Raw genomic sequence first — 16399 nt, forward strand, 5'->3', positions numbered from 1 at the left:
GATTAAGGAAGTCATCACGGTCCAATCGTACATCCCAAACCCGATACGTTGCTACCAGTGTCAATGTTATAACCACACTCCCATTTCCTATCAGAATACGCCCGGATATGCGTTACTTGTGGTAGTGGTGCTCATGAGGGCAATTGCTGCCTCCCCCCTCTCCACTGTATCAGATACATGTTTGCCTCATGTATCTTGATGAGCAGGCCATCCAGGAGGTCTGGATGAAGGAAAAGAACCCTATCCTGTTGCTATACTCTATACATGCAGGGCTTCCGAGGCTGCCTGCTCCAATTCCTTCAGGAATTTTTAAGAGACCGAATTTTCAAGGTACATGTGGTTTGTGCTTTGTTGGATACCTTTAGCGAGGAGAATGGGATGCCTCAAGGCACCATCCCAAGTGTTGTCCTCTTTGCTATAGCCTTTAACCTTATTGTGGATTGTCTCTTGCCAGGCATCTACGGCTCCCTTTTTGTCGGAAACTTCGCTATCTATTGCAGTTCTGCATGGACTTGTCTCCTTGAGTGGTGTCTTCAGTGATGCCTCAATCATCTTTACTTGTGGAGCATTGATAATGGCATTCGTTTTCCCACTATTGAAACCCTTTGTATGAATTTCTGGCTGTGCTATGGCTTTCTTCCACAATCTTTGTACCTGTGGCCTCTTGCTCTTTCGTTATCTGAAACTATGAAATTCCTGGGGCTCATGCTTGATAGGAAACTTTCTTGGTCCTGCCACGTGTCTTAATGCCTGTACTTGGTCCCTCAATGTCCTACATGTCCTAAGCGTTACTTCCTGTGGACTGGATCAGACCACCCTTCTCTGCTTATACCGATCCCTTGTCCATTTGAATAGACTATTGGTATTTCGTTTATTCATCTGCACATCCATCCATCTTATGCCGTCTTAACACAATTCACCATTGTGGAATACATTTGCCTTTTGTGCTAGCTTGACTGAGAGTCTATGCAGAAGCTGCCGAATTACCACTGTTGGAATGTCGTCGTCCTCAACGGATGCACATTCAGTTTGTCTGCCGTGCTCCGCCTCACATTGTACACCTTTTTTGATGACTCCCTTTGACAACCAGTGCCCTTCTTTTCTGTTACCTCCTGGAGTTCGCTTTTTGAATCCTTCACTGCCTTGGCTTTGTGTGATGGCTTGTGTTCATCTTGGACTATGGACACTACTCCAGATTTGATCTATCACTGTAGGTTTCCCAACCTTCGCACGGAACTTACCAATAACACCTTTGTGTACCCTGATTGCTCTAAGACTGACCGTGGCCCGGGTGTGCCTTTATCATTGACACCAACCATTTTTGGTATCAACTTCCAAAACACTACTTAATTTTTACAGCAGACCTCTTTGCCCTGTATCAGGGCATACAGTACATCCGGCAACACAGGATTTTCAACTGTGCATGTGCTTTGATTCTCCAAGTGCCCTTCAGAGCCTCTGTGTGCTGTACATAGTCCATCCCTTAATGCAAGAAGTCCAAGAAAGCTCCCACTTGCTCGCTGTTGAGGGAGCCACTATCACGCTCATGTGAGTTCCTGGTTGCATCGGTCTGACGGGAAATGAGGCTGCTGCCAAAGCTACAGTGCTTCTGCCTCGGCCTGCTATCTCCTACATTCCTTTGGATGATCCTAATATTGCTGACTGTCGGCAGAAGGCATCACTTTGGCATCACCACTGGTCTTCTCTTCACGGGAATGAACTTTGGGGAATTAAACCTTTCTCAACGGCTTGGTTGACCACCTCTCGGCCCTCTCATTGCAAGGAGATCATTTTAGCGAGGTTGCGTATTGGGCACTGTCAAGTAAGCCATCGCCATTTTTTACTTGGTGATCCCCCACCACAATGTGCTCATTGTCATCAACCTTTGACGGTTCACCATTTGCTAACCTAGTGCCCTTTTTTTAATCACGTACATTTTAATGTATGTTTGACATTTGAGGTATTGGTCATTTTAGCGAATAATGTACAGGCTGTTGATTGTCTCTAAAGCTTATTTTGTGGATCTTCCTCCAAGGGCAAATCGTCATTTTTTTGCTTTCTTTCCTCCCATTGATCGGACTTAACACTATAGTGCACATGTGGGCTACATGTGTAGCCCAGCAAGTAAAACAGTCGTTTATTTTCAACAATTGACATGCTACAATGCCATTGTTTCGTGTATTCCTCATGTATGAATCCCAGTTCTCACTAGGGTGTGCCAACTCCTGTGGCGCAAAATGTGTAAATAAATTTTAATTGAAGTCTGTGGGCCCTGACGTAATGCTTCAGAACTGTAAGAAATATTATACTCCAAGCAAAAATCTTATGACTTGATGAGCAGTTAGTCGCTTTCAAGGAACGTTGAGGTTTCATGAGGTACATGTGAAACAAACCAGCAAAGTTGGGTATAAAGATCATTATGGTGGTGGACATCAAGTGTCCACATACCAATAATTTTGAGATTTACATAGGCATGCAACCAGAGAGAGAATCAGATAAAGTGCGTGATATCGTCTATCACATTCCAAGTCCATTATATGGCCTGGGATGCAATATCACTGTGGACAAATGGTTTACTAGCGTGCCTACGTTCAAAGAACTGTTGATTCACAAGATTATGGCCGTAGGACCACTGAGAAAGAATAAACTAGAAGTACCTGAATTGTTGAAACCAACACAAAACCGAGAAATAAATGAATCCATTTTCGGGTTTCAACATAATTGCACGCTAGTCAGTTACGTGCCAAAGCGAAATAAAATATTTTTCTTGTTGTATACACTTCACAATGATGACAAAATCGATGCTGCTAGTGGCGAAGCTAGAAAACCAGAAATCATCACATTTTATAAACAAAGTGAGGTGTCGATATTTTTGATAAAATGTGTACGCAATACAGTGTTACTCGAAACAGTTGCCGATGGCCTCTCACATTGTTTTACAGTGTTGTCAACATGGCGGACATAAATGGTCTTGTGGTATACCAGATGAACAGCTTTAAACTGAAAGTCGTCTGCTATCACTACCTACAAGAAGTTGGATTCGCACTTGCAAGACCTTCTATTGAGCGTCGAATATCATAGCAAAACAAACTCAGAGCTATCAGACTGAAAGGCAGACTACTCATTCGACTTCCAGAATAACTCATGCAGCCTGTTAAACTTACTCATTGAGGAGTTGGCCAGTTTTCTTTATGTAGCAGGGCTTGCCATTGCAGAACATGTAAACAATGCAGCAGATGTGATCATCAGGCTGTGTATTGCCTTGAATGTATGCCAGTTGAATGAAGATGATCATGAAAAATTGTTTGTTGGTTCCAGTAGAATATCAGAAATCAGGAAACTAATAAGTAATATATTGAAACTAAAATTATGTGAGCATCATCAAAACTGATGCTTGTACATTGATTTTTGTCAAAGAGTTTTTATTTCTTTGTCTACGTTAGTTAAAAAGTTAAATGTAAGTAATATTGTATGTAAAGGTGATAAAAATCAGGATGTTTGGTATTAATACAAGGTTTTTTCTTTATATAAAGTCATAATTTGTAAATAACTTAATTTCTTGTAATACATATGTAGCCCACACTCTTGTGTTAACACATAGTCACTTTTAACTTCTATTACTATTGGTGTTCTAAGGTTATGAAATAGGTGCTTATGACCTCAGCTGAGGATCCTCCCACTGTTGCAGTAAATGAAACTTCCAAATTTACTGGAACCAATAAAACAATATGTTGTAATAGACTTATATATTAGTTGTGAATAAAGCTGAGCAAGCTACTTTCCCTTAGAGCCATCAACACTCACAATTTGCAAACCGTCTGCAATGACATAATAGCCAAAATCAGGGACCTGGCAGGTAAAAACCATGAGGAAATATTGGTCACCATTATTGACCCAAAGCAGAATTTGAAGAGCCTACAGAACCTAAAACTGCATGCTTCACTGTGTTTGTATCTTCAGAAGGCAGTTATATTGAACACTTGTGAAATAGTTCATCAGGTTCGTGGAGAACATAGTTAATTTAGTGTTAACTGGTCATTTAAATCGTTACAGTTATATTAACAACAAGTAAAAATGAGAGCATATAAGTGATGATAAGTAATATTAATAAATCACATGACTGGACTTGTTCATTTCTCAAACTTGCTATTAAAATTTTCTATGCGACCTTACATGGTGAAGGATTATGCCTCAAACAGTCTCTAATATTTTCAGTTACAGCATTTATCAAATTCCACTTTTTGATACAGTATTAGCAATAAATGAAAAGTATCAGAGACAGGAAAATCCACTGTGACACATCCAAAATGATATAGTTTCTAAACATTCACCGTCTATTGGAACTGTTCATATGCAGGTAGTTTGGTTCATGGACCTATTCAAAAATTCCTTCCGCATATCCAGACTGAAATACACCATTCTGTAGTGCTGTAGGATTTACAGTGCCACTCCTTTCCTCATAATTTTTCTCCACACCTACATAATTTTTATGTACCTAATTCAAACATAATTTTCCATACCTTCATGCTGTTGAAATATTTGAGGGAAATGGCTACCTGGGTTCCTTAACACTTTTCTGTAACATATAACATTCCAGTCCTGCCCTACAAACTTAGTTTTATGATTGGAGAAAATGTCACAATACTTAGCCAATTGAATGCTAACCATTCTCTTCAACTCCTCTACTTGTCCAAAAACTGTTGGGCAGCACCAGTTAAGAGTATTATTTAAATTACCCTTTGCAAGTCGTCATAGGGAACAGTCATTTCATTTTTCATTTGTGTACATTGATTTGCTCTCCGCTGGCACTAAATATCTAGGCATAGTAATCTTGGAAGTGCCATGAATAGCTGTAAAGATTTAACTGATGGTAATGTGTTCCTAATATGGAAGCTTAGCTTTGCCAGCAAATGAGAATGATCTAGATCTACATCCATACTCTACAAACTTCTGTCAGAGGCCCATGTGAGCAATAGATAGACGGTTTTAGTCCTATTCTGGCAGTTTATGGTGACTAGAGGGAGCAGTTAAAACCAATCTCACTATATTTTCACTTCCACAAACAAGACACCACATAAATGATTCATTTTTTGTAAACCCAACAATTAGTGGTCCAACAGATACTCTTAAATCTAGAAAGCTCTAGCAAGTCCACCATCCGGACCTCACGAAAGTAAGTGAATTAGTAAGTGTCTTCTTTTCTTTAACAACCTTCAACTGTTCTCAATAATGACTGACGTAGCACTGTCACGCAATACGACGTGTTTGCTGCTTGTACTGGGTGTGTAACTTCTGAGGTGAGCACTGCGACTACCTGGCCTACTAATACATGCCAGTCCTGCACACACATAATCATGGCGCAGTAGACACAGTTCCATTTTCACACACTCATCTTTAGAATAATGCGTGTTCGAGATGGTGGAAATACGAGTGTCTATAGAATTGAAATTCTGGAGGCACTACACTATTTTATACGAGTCCCACACTGTTGAGCAGTATTCTAGAATGGGCTGCAAGAGTGATTTGCAAGCAATCTTTTTTGTAGACTGATTGCACTTCCCCAGTATTCTACAATAAACTGAAATGTACCATCTACTCACAACTGAGCCTATATGATCATTCCATTTCATATCCCTTCAAAGTATTACTGAGATATTTGTACAAGTTGGTAGAGCCCAAACATGAGTCATTGATATTATAATCTTAGGACACCATGTTTTTTTCATTTTGGAAAGTGCACAACTTTACATTTCTGAGCATTTAAAGCAAGTTGCCAATCTTTGCTCTACTTTCAGATCTTATCAGAATCTGATTAAATATTTATGCAGCTTCTTTCAGAGAGTTCTTCATTATGGATAACTGCATCATCTGCAAAAAGTCTGATGTGTGCAAGGTCATTAATGTACAACGTGAACAGCAAGAGTCCCAACACACTTCCCTGACGTTACTTGTACATCTGACGATGACTCTCCATCCAAGATAACATGTTGCATCCTCCCTACCAAAAAGTCCTCAGTCTAGTCACAAATTTCAATCAATAACCCCCATGATCATACTTTTGACAATAAGCATAAGTCTGTACTAGTCAAATGCTTTTCGCAAAACAAGAAACACTGTATCTACCATGACTACCTTTATCCAAAGTTTTCAGTATGTCGTGAGAAAACTGCAAGTTGGGTTTCACATGATTGAAGTTTTCGGAATCAATACTGTTAAAGATACCTCATATGTTAGAACTCGGACTATGTTCTAAGATTCTGCAACCAATCAACGTCAAAGGTATTGGATGGTAGTTTTGTGGATCACTTCTATTTATTTATTTATTTGTCCAAGAATCATTTTACTATATTGTTTGTACATGTAATGTAGGACAGTGTTAAACCTAGTTTATTTACAATACAGTAGTCATTTTGACTACACTGATGACATAATCAAAATACATAATAATGTAGGTTGGTGTACTACATTGCTTCCACATGTGATAATAGTTATTAAGTGATACGACATGATAAGCACAATGTAAACTGTATTATGAATTGACAGTTAGTACAATTTTTAAAATATGGTTTACTTTTTACAATGTCCCATAAATTCAGACAAAGAATAGAAGCTGTGGTCAAGCAAGAACTGTTTTAACTTTATTTTAAATGCATTTAATGTTGGTATGCATTTCAGATAAGAAAGCAAATTGTTATATAACGTAGCTTCACAGGATCAACATAGCCCAGCTTTATCCAACACTTTTTCGCCTTTTTTCACAACAGATCTCCAGTTACTTTCATTTTCATTTTCATTTCAACCTCATGTTAGATCTCTGCCCAAACTCTTTGCCTCAGTATATGTCTGCTTGTGTCTGTATATGTGTGTGTGTGTGCGCGAGTGTATACCCGTCCTTTTTTCCCCCTAAGGTAAGTCTTTCCGCTCCCGGGATTGGAATGACTCCTTACCCTCTCCCTTGAAACCCACATCCTTTCGTCTTTCCCTCTCCTTCCCTCTTTCCTGATGAGGCAACAGTTTGTTGCGAAAGCTTGAATTTTGTGTGTATGTTTGTGTGTCTGTCGACCTGCCAGACTTTCATTTGGTAAGTCACTACATCTTTGTTTTTAGATATATTTTTCCTACGTGGAATGTTTCCCTCTAATATATATATATATATATATATATATATATATATATATATATATATATATATATATAAAAGTATCCACTGTCTTGTAAACTGGAAGTATACAAAGATGATGAGACTTACCAAACAAAAGCGCTGGCAGGTCGATAGACAGACAAACATACACACAAAATTCTAGCTTTCGCAACCAACGGTTGCTTCGTCAGGAAAGAGGGAAAGGAGTCATTCCAATCTTGGGAGCGGAAAGACTTACCTTAGGGGGAAAAAAGGACAGGTACACGCACACACACACACACACACACACACACACACACACACAGGCGGTTACAAGGGTAGGAGCCAGAGGGTAGGGAAGGTGGTTTGGGGATTTCATAGGGATGAACTAAGAGGTTACGAAGGTTAGGTGGACGGCGGAAAGACACTATTGGTGGGGTGGGGAGGATTTAATGAAGGATGGATCTCATTTCAGAGCAGGATTTGAGGAAGTCGTATCCCTGCTGGAGAGCCACATTCAGAATCTGATCCAGTCCCGGAAAGTAACCTGTCACAAGTGGGGCACTTTTGGGGTTCTTCTGTGGGAGGTTCTGGGTTTGAGGAGATGAGGAAGTGGCTCTGGTTATTTGCTTCTGTACCAGGTCGGGAGGGTAGTTGCGGGATGCGAAAGCTGTTTTCAGGTTGTTGGTGTAATGGTTCAGGGATTCCGGGCTGGAGCAGATTCGTTTGCATAAAGACCTAGGCTGTAGCGAAGGGACCGTTTGATGTGGAATGGGTGGCAGCTGTCATAATGGAGGTACTGTTGCTTGTTGGTGGGTTTGATGTGGACGGACGTGTGAAGCTGGCCATTGGACAGGTGGAGGTCAACGTCAAGGAAAGTGGCATGGGATTTGGAGTAGGACCAGGTGAATCTGATGGAACCAAAGGAGTTGAGGTTGGAGAGGAAATTCTGGAGTTCTTCACTGTGAGTCCAGATCATGAAGATGTCATCAATAAATCTGTACCAAACTTTGGGTTGGCAGGCCTGGGTAACCAAGAACGCTTCCTCTAAGCGACCCATGAATAGGTTGGCATACGAGGGAGCCGTCCTGGTACCCATGGCTGTTCCCTTTAATTGTTGGTATGTCTGGCCTTCGAAAGTGAAGAAGTTGTGGGTCAGGATGAAGCTGGCTAAGGTAATGAGGAAAGAGGTTTTAGGTAGGGTGGCATATGATCGGCGTGAAAGGCAGTGCTCCATTGCAGCGAGGCCCTGGACGTGTGGAATATTTGTGTATAAGGAAGTGGCAACAATGGTTACAAGGATGGTTTTCGGGGGAACAGACTGGATAAGGATTCCAGGCGTTTGAGAAAGTGGTTGGTGTCTTTGATGAAGGATTGGAGACTGCATGTAGTGGGTTGAAGGCGTTGATATACGTAGGCAGAGATACGTTCTGTGGGGGTTGGTAACCAGCTACAATGGGAAGCCCGGGATGATTGGGTTTGTGAATTTTAGGAAGAAGGTAGAAGGTAGGGGTGCGGGGTGTTGGTGGGGTCAGGAGGTTGATTGAGTCAGGTGAAAGGTTTTGTAGGGGGCCTAAGGTTCTGAGGATTCCTTGAAGCTCCGCCTGGACATCAGGAATGGGATTACCTTGGCAAACTTTGTATGTGGTGTTGTCTGAAAGCTGATGCAGTCCCTCAGCCACATACTCCCGACGATCAAGTACCACGGTCGTGGAAACCCTGTCCGCAGGAAGAATGACGATGGATCAGTCAGCCTTCAGATCACGGATAGCCTGGTTTCAGCAGTGGTGATGTTGGGAGTAGGATTAAGGTTTTTTAAGAAGGATTGAGAGGCAAGGCTGGAAGTCAGAAATTCCTGGAAAGTTTGGAGAGGGTGATTTTGAGGAAGAGGAGGTGGGTCCCACTGTGACGGAGGACGGAACTGTTCCAGGCAGGGTTCAATTTGGATAGTGTCTTGGGGAGTTGGATCATTAGGAGTAGGATTAGGATCATTTTTCTTCAAGGCAAAGTGATATTTCCAGAAGAGAGTACGGGTGTAGGACAGTAAATCTTTGACAAGGGCTGTTTGGTTGAATCGGAGTGGGGCTGAAGGTGAGGCCTTTGGATAGGACAGAGGTTTCGGATTGGGAGAGAGGTTTGGAGGAAAGGTTAACTACTGAATTAGGGTGTTATGGTTCCAGATTGTGCTGATTAGAATTTTGAGGTTTTGGGGGAGTGGAGCTGGAAGTGGGAGATTGAGTAGATGGGAAAGACTGGGTCTGTGTGCAATGAGAGGAGGTTGAGGTTAGCTGGAAAGGTTGTGAAAGGTGAGTGAGTTGCCACTCAGCCAATGAACACAACCGTCAACTCCTATCCTTAATAAAAGTCCTCAATCTTTCCTCTCCCACATTCACACCGGCTGTTCAGACCATCCTCCTACAGGCCAACCGCAAATTAGAACAGCATGCCACCCTCCACCTCAAAAAACTATGCAATCTGCTGGTTTCCCACCTCTGGAAAGGCAACTCACTCACCCTTCACAACCTTTCCAAGCAAACCTCAACCTCCTCTCATTGCACACAGACCTAGTCTCTCCCATCTACTGAATCTCCCACTTCCAGCTCCACTCCCCCAAAACCTCAAAATTCTAATCAGCACAATCTGGAACCATAACACCCTAATTCAGTAGTTAACCTTTCCTCCAAACCTCTCTCCCAATCCGAAACCTCTGTCCTATCCAAAGGCCTCACCTTCGGCCCCACTCCCAGGTGCAACCAAACAGCCCTTGTCAAAGATTTACTGTCCTACACCTGTACTCTCTGCTGGAAATATCACTTTGCCACGAAGAAAAATGATCCTAATCCTACTCCTAATGATCCAACTCCCCAAGACACTAACCAAATTGAACCCTGCCTGGAACAGTTCCGTCCTCCGTCACAGTGGGACCCACCTCTTCTTCCTCAAAATCACCCTCTCCAAACTTTCCAGGAATTTCTGACTTCCAGCCTTGCCTCTCAATCCTTCTTAAAAAACCTTAATCCTACCCCAACATCTCCACTGCTGATGCCCAGGCTATCCGTGATCTGAAGGCTGACCGATCCATCGTCATTCTTCCGGCGGACGGGGGTTCCAGGACTGTGGTACTTGATCGTTGGGAGTATGTGGCTGAGGGACTGCGTCAGCTTTCAGACAACACTACATACAAAGTTTGCCAAGGTAATCCCATTCCTGATGTCCAGGCGGAGCTTCAAGGAATCCTCAGAACCTTAGGCCCCCTACAAAACCTTTCACCTGACTCAATCAACCTCCTGACCCCACCAACACCCCGCACCCCTACCTTCTTCCTAAAATTCACAAACCCAATCATCCCGGCCGTCCTATTGTAGCTGGTTACCAAGCCCCCACAGAACGTATCTCTGCCTACGTATATCAACACCTTCAACCCATTACATGCAGTCTCCCATCTTTCATCAAAGACACCAATCACTTTCTCGAACGCCTGGAATCCTTACCCAGTCTGTTACCCCCGGAAACCATCCTTGTAATCATTGATGCCACTTCCTTATACACAAATATTCCGCAGGTCCAGGGCCTCGCTGCGATGGAGCACTTCCTTTCACGCCGAGCACCTGCCACCCTACCTAAAACCTCTTTCCTCATTACCTTAGCCAGCTTCATCCTGACCCACAACTTCTTCACTTTCGAAGGCCAGACATACCAACAATTAAAGGGAACAGCCATGGGTACCAGGATGGTCCCCTCGTACGCCAACCTATTCATGGGTCGCTTAGAGGAAGCGTTCTTGGTTACCCAGGCCTGACAACCCAAAGTTTGGTACAGATTTATTGATGACATCTTCATGATCTGGACTCACAGTGAAGAAGAACTCCAGAATTTCCTCTCCAACCTCAACTCCTTTGGTTCCATCAGATTCACCTGGTCCTACCCCAAATCCCATGCCACTTTCCTTGACGTTGACCTCCACCTGTCCGTCCACATCAAACCCACCAACAAGCAACAGTACCTCCATTATGACAGCTGCCACCCATTCCACATCAAACGGTCCCTTCCCTACAGCCTAGGTCTTCGTGGCAAACGAATCTGCTCCAGTCCGGAATCCCTGAACCATTACACCAACAACCTGAAAACAACTTTCGCATCCCGGCAACTACCCTCCCGACCTGGTACAGAAGCAAATAACCAGAGCCACTTCCTAATCTCCTCAAACCCAGAACCTCCCACAGAACAACCCCAAAAGTGCCCCACTTGTGACAGGATACTTTCCTGGACTGGATCAGATTCTGAATGTGGCTCTCCAGCAGGGATACGACTTCCTCAGATCCTGCCCTGAAATGAGATCCATCCTTCATGAAATCCTCCCCACTCCACCAAGAGTGTCTTTCTGCCGTCCACCTAACCTTCGTAACCTCTTAGTTCATCCCTATGAAATCCCCAAACCACCTTCCCTACAATCTGGCTCCTACCCTTGTAACCGCCCCCGGTGTAAAACATGTTCCATGCACCCTCCCACCACCACCTCGCTCATACCTCACCTGTCTTTCAACAACATCTTTGTCTCTGTACTTCCGCCTCGACTGACATCTCTGCCCAAACTCTTTGCCTTTACAAATGTCTGCTTGTGTCGGTGTATGTGCGGATGGATATGTGTGTACCTGTCCTTTTTTCCCCCTAAGGTAAGTCTTTCCACTCCTGGGATTGGAATGACTCCTTACCCTCTCCCTTAAAACCCACATCCTTTCGTCTTTCCCTGTCCTTCCCTCTTTCCTGATGAAGCAACCGTTTGTTGCGAAAGCTTGAATTTTGTGTGTATGTTTGTGTGTCTATCGACCTGCCAGCACTTACATTTGGTAACTCACATCATCTTTGTTTTTAGATATATATACAAGTAAGGCAGTGGAAATATTTTGAGAGTTTTAAATAACGGGTGTACAGGAATGTTTGCATTTAGCTTTTTTTATTACCTTGATAATCTTTTTCTGTATTTTAAATGTTTTTGTAGAATTCCCCCAAAGAATAATTCAGTACATAAAAGGTGACAGTATACCACAATGGTACATTGTCAGCACTATGAGCAGCTTGTATTCTGAGTGAGGATTCCAACAGCATATGCTAGTGAATTCAGCCTCTTATTTAAATTGTTTAGGTGCACCTCCCACGTCAGATCTGCCTGGGCATGAATGCCTAGAAATTTTGTATGACTGACCTTTGACACATTTTTTCCTTCGATAGTGAAAACAGGGTTTGCAGGATGGAGGTTTTCTGCGGTGTGGAAGTTAACTGCCACAGTGTACTACCCTTCTTGCAGATGGGTGTTATCTGTGTTTTGTTCCAACTGCTGGGCCCCCTGTAAATCCTTTCCTGCAGAAATTTGTCAAATCCATACTTATAAATGCAAAATTAACTCTCTGTTACCGTTTCATGACTAAACTATTGAACCAATTTTGATGAAATTTAATATTGAGATAGCTTAAATGCCGAGGAAGAGCCTAGGCTAGTATAGAAAGTAGTACAAGATATTTATTGATTTGAATCTTATTACATGAATTAGGGAAACATATTTACAGTTGGAAAAAAGCTGTTTACTCTTTGATGTTTGAACTTTGTAATATTTGTGAAAATGCTGCTATTGGTTAGTATGTTTTACATAATGCTTATATAATTCTAAACAAGTTTAATCCAAACAAATATTATTAAATGTGAAAATAGCTCTGTCCATCAAATTTTCACAGCTAAACTCTTGAATTGATTTTGTTGAAACTTTGTAAACACATTAAAAATTATTAAATTTGTTGCGTAAGTTACGTATTGTGTAACAAGTATCTACTTCAACAGCACGAGGCATACTCCTGGCTATTTGGAGGAGGGATAATGGCTGATGTGCATCATGAGCTATACTTACCCAAATCCAAACAGTCTGACACATACTGGAGTTTGTGACTCCTTTTCTGTATAATCAGATTTGTCTTTTTTCACAGTACTATTCTCCTTTTCTATGTCAGTGGTAAGCTAAACGCATTTTGAGTGTACATCCCTTTCCTGACATTCAAAGCCAATATGGACATTTTGGTTTAACACCATTCAAAAGTAGCATTCCTTTATCTGTGATCCCATATTAACTGAAGCATATTAAATATTCAAAATGTTGTAAATATGGAAGTATTAACATATTGACTGCTGCATGCTTAGTGACTGATGTTTTACTGCCAGGCCAGGCACATGGTGTTAGGTGTGAGCTCTGCTATGGCTGGCATCAGCCACACCATGTCAGATGTGTGATTCTGCTGTGACTGCTGGTGGCCTCATGGCAGTTGTATTCACAGATACATTTGTTGAGACTAACACTGATAATTTCCTTTTAACTTCTGTCTGTCTAATGTTTGCACTCTTCAGTTTTTGTGCATATGACTGAGTTGATCTCCATGTCTACTTTCAAATTTGGCAGGGCCGTACTTTTTAATCCAACAAAGCACACAAAGACCTTTGTACTTTGTTACAAGTATTCCATGCAAAGCATCTCAGTACACCATGTTTATCTCATATATCGGTCACATTGTATGTTACAATTTCACTTTTGGGCCTTGTTGGTTGGATTGTGTGTCACTTAGTTATAGAGGACAAGCAAGAGTGTGAGCACTGGTATTTTAAGTGTGAAGCATAAATTTCTTCACATAATCTGATGATGTTAACACACAACAGTTTTATCTCCAATGTTTCCTTTGAAACCTATGATTGCAGTGTAGGATTTTCCCCATACACGTGTACTGTGGGAGACAGATGCAAGTTTACATGGTCAAACAACACTAAAACTGCCAGCTGTTTGCAACACAAATGCAATAACTGGTCTTGTCAAGTCCTATAGTTTGTTATAAAAAATATTCTACTTCTATGGAGGACACTTTCAGTTGTGACAAATGATGAAATTGGCATCCAGTTTGGATTTATTTGTGTCTGGTTTTGTGCTGAACACTTCACGATTTGTAGACTTGGCTAATTTTGAAAATAAATACCCCATTTGCATAAGTATATTCAAATGTGTATGTGTAGCATGTTCGTAGACATCGGCAATAAAAGTTAGTTGTATCTGTTTTCATAAATTAGTTGAAACAATGTATGCTAAACATGAAACATACAGTGACTGCCAAGCAGAAAGTGCTATCGTGTTTAAAAAGCATTTTCTCACTCTGGCAAAGCTGAATAATTTTTGTAACCAATTCTTTCCCCTTTATAGTTAATATAAAACACCCTAAATGTACATTTGAAAGCGATTCTGAGACGAATAATTCCCAGAATGGAAGAATAAAGGGCAGAAGTTATGGGAAGCTACAAATATCTTAAAGACAAGGTGTTGATGTGTAATATTGATATCTCACATCTGGACCTATGTGCAGTATGAGTTTCATCTGCAGTGTGTGACACTACAAGCATTCAAAGCAGGATCAAGGGTGCTCTGCAAGAGAGGAATTACTGTCCAAATAGCAGGATACTCATGATTAGGTCCCAGATTTTAATAACAAATCTAATTTTTTCTCCTAAACTTTCGGTGTTAATTTTACAATAATTTATGAACGAATCCAGGTATTTTGGCATAGAAAAATATATTTTTATTGTGCATATGAAGTCACATTTACGTGTGTTTTTAGTAAAAAGTCATGTTCTGGCCAACTTTTGCCAAAAATGCATGTATTTACTGTACCTTTAATGGCACAAGAAAAGAAACATGAAACTGTTTCAGGTGATATTGTCAAAAATAAGCACACCAATTACTACAAAGGGAGTTCATTTATTACGGACTATAGTAGATAAAGCACATAACACACTAATCAGTTCGCTTGTGTAAGACATTGTGCAGAGTTGACAAAATGGTCTCAGAGCCAACAAGGCCCTCATGTGGTCATACTACTCAGTTTGAGTCCAAACTCGGTCTGGTTCAACATGCCGAAAGTATTTTGCAAACTATGTGATGTGAAGTTAGTGCAGAAAAGCATTTTAATGTGTAACAACACTGTAGTACTGCTAAAGACGGCAGCTGTGCTATGAGAAGAATTGAAAACAACAGTAGACAAAGTCTTATGAGCAGACAGTCCCTCTTCAGTCATACAATCATTTTTCAAGGAGGTGGGTGAGATGATTGTGTCATGGTGTACACCACTTGCCTTACATCTGGTTTCACAGAGTTGCATAAGAGGTGTGGACAAATTAATTTCCTGTTACAATAACTGTAGGTGAAAGCTCCACTATGGGTACACAAATTCAAGGAGCAAGCGCTTCCACTGCCACTGCCCCCTCAGCCTGTTCTTACACAAAGGGGTTCTTGGCTTAATGCTGCTGAGTATTACTGCACTAACTACCAGAATAAAGACAGTTATTTGTAAGCCTGATAGTGATGAATCATGTGTTATCAAAACTGTGAAAGAGGTCTGTAAATAGATACTTTGTCTGGAAGACTTGGTAACAACTTTTCAGTGATATCAAAAGCCATCACACAACTGGAAGCTGTTGGTTCTCATTTGTGTGCTGCTGCCCTCAATTGGGTTGAGCTAGTGGTCACGTGGCTGACAAAGTGTTCTAGTGGAATCCTGGGTAACCTACAATGTGCAAAATTAGTGGCAATCTTTCAGGGAATGGCCACAATATTGGAAGACAATGAACAAATGTTAGCCTGCAGTGACCTCTCTGCCTTCAAATACACTTCTGTGACAACTGTAGGTCTTTGAAAATGGAAGACCTGAAAATGCATCTTCTGATCCAGTAGCAACTGAAGATTGACAGGATGTGTTTACAACTTTTTTCTTCTTTCTCTCCAAACACATGCAGACATTTCAAAAACTAAATAGTATACTCTGAATTTGTCCAGAAGTGATGGGATATAAAGATCAAGTATATTTTTAAATAAACTTTTATAAAGTCATACTTCCCTAAGTTTCAGATCATTTAAATATGGGCCAGGTCATTAATATTCAGGCTCTACAAATGATTTGCTTTTGTAATAGTACACAAGTTGAATTCTCCAAGAGATCTATAAGTAGTGTGGGCACCAGACTAGTCATGACTTTACATTGTTTGAGCACAGAGACAGTATTTGTTGTGGTTATTTGATAATGCACATTTGTAAAGCTTAGGAAACAATTTTCTCCAGAAACTAGAGCAATTCTTAAAATGAATGCTTGACAAAATTTGGTGTGGTAAGGTTAAGAAATCTTCAGTACCTTGAAAACTATGTGACAGGTTCTTCTCCTGGTATACCTGAATATTAGGATTAACTGTGTCAAAATACCAACT

The sequence above is a fragment of the Schistocerca piceifrons genome, chromosome 5 (assembly GCF_021461385.2).
Source record: "Schistocerca piceifrons isolate TAMUIC-IGC-003096 chromosome 5, iqSchPice1.1, whole genome shotgun sequence".
NCBI classification, from domain to species: Eukaryota; Metazoa; Arthropoda; class Insecta; order Orthoptera; family Acrididae; genus Schistocerca; species Schistocerca piceifrons.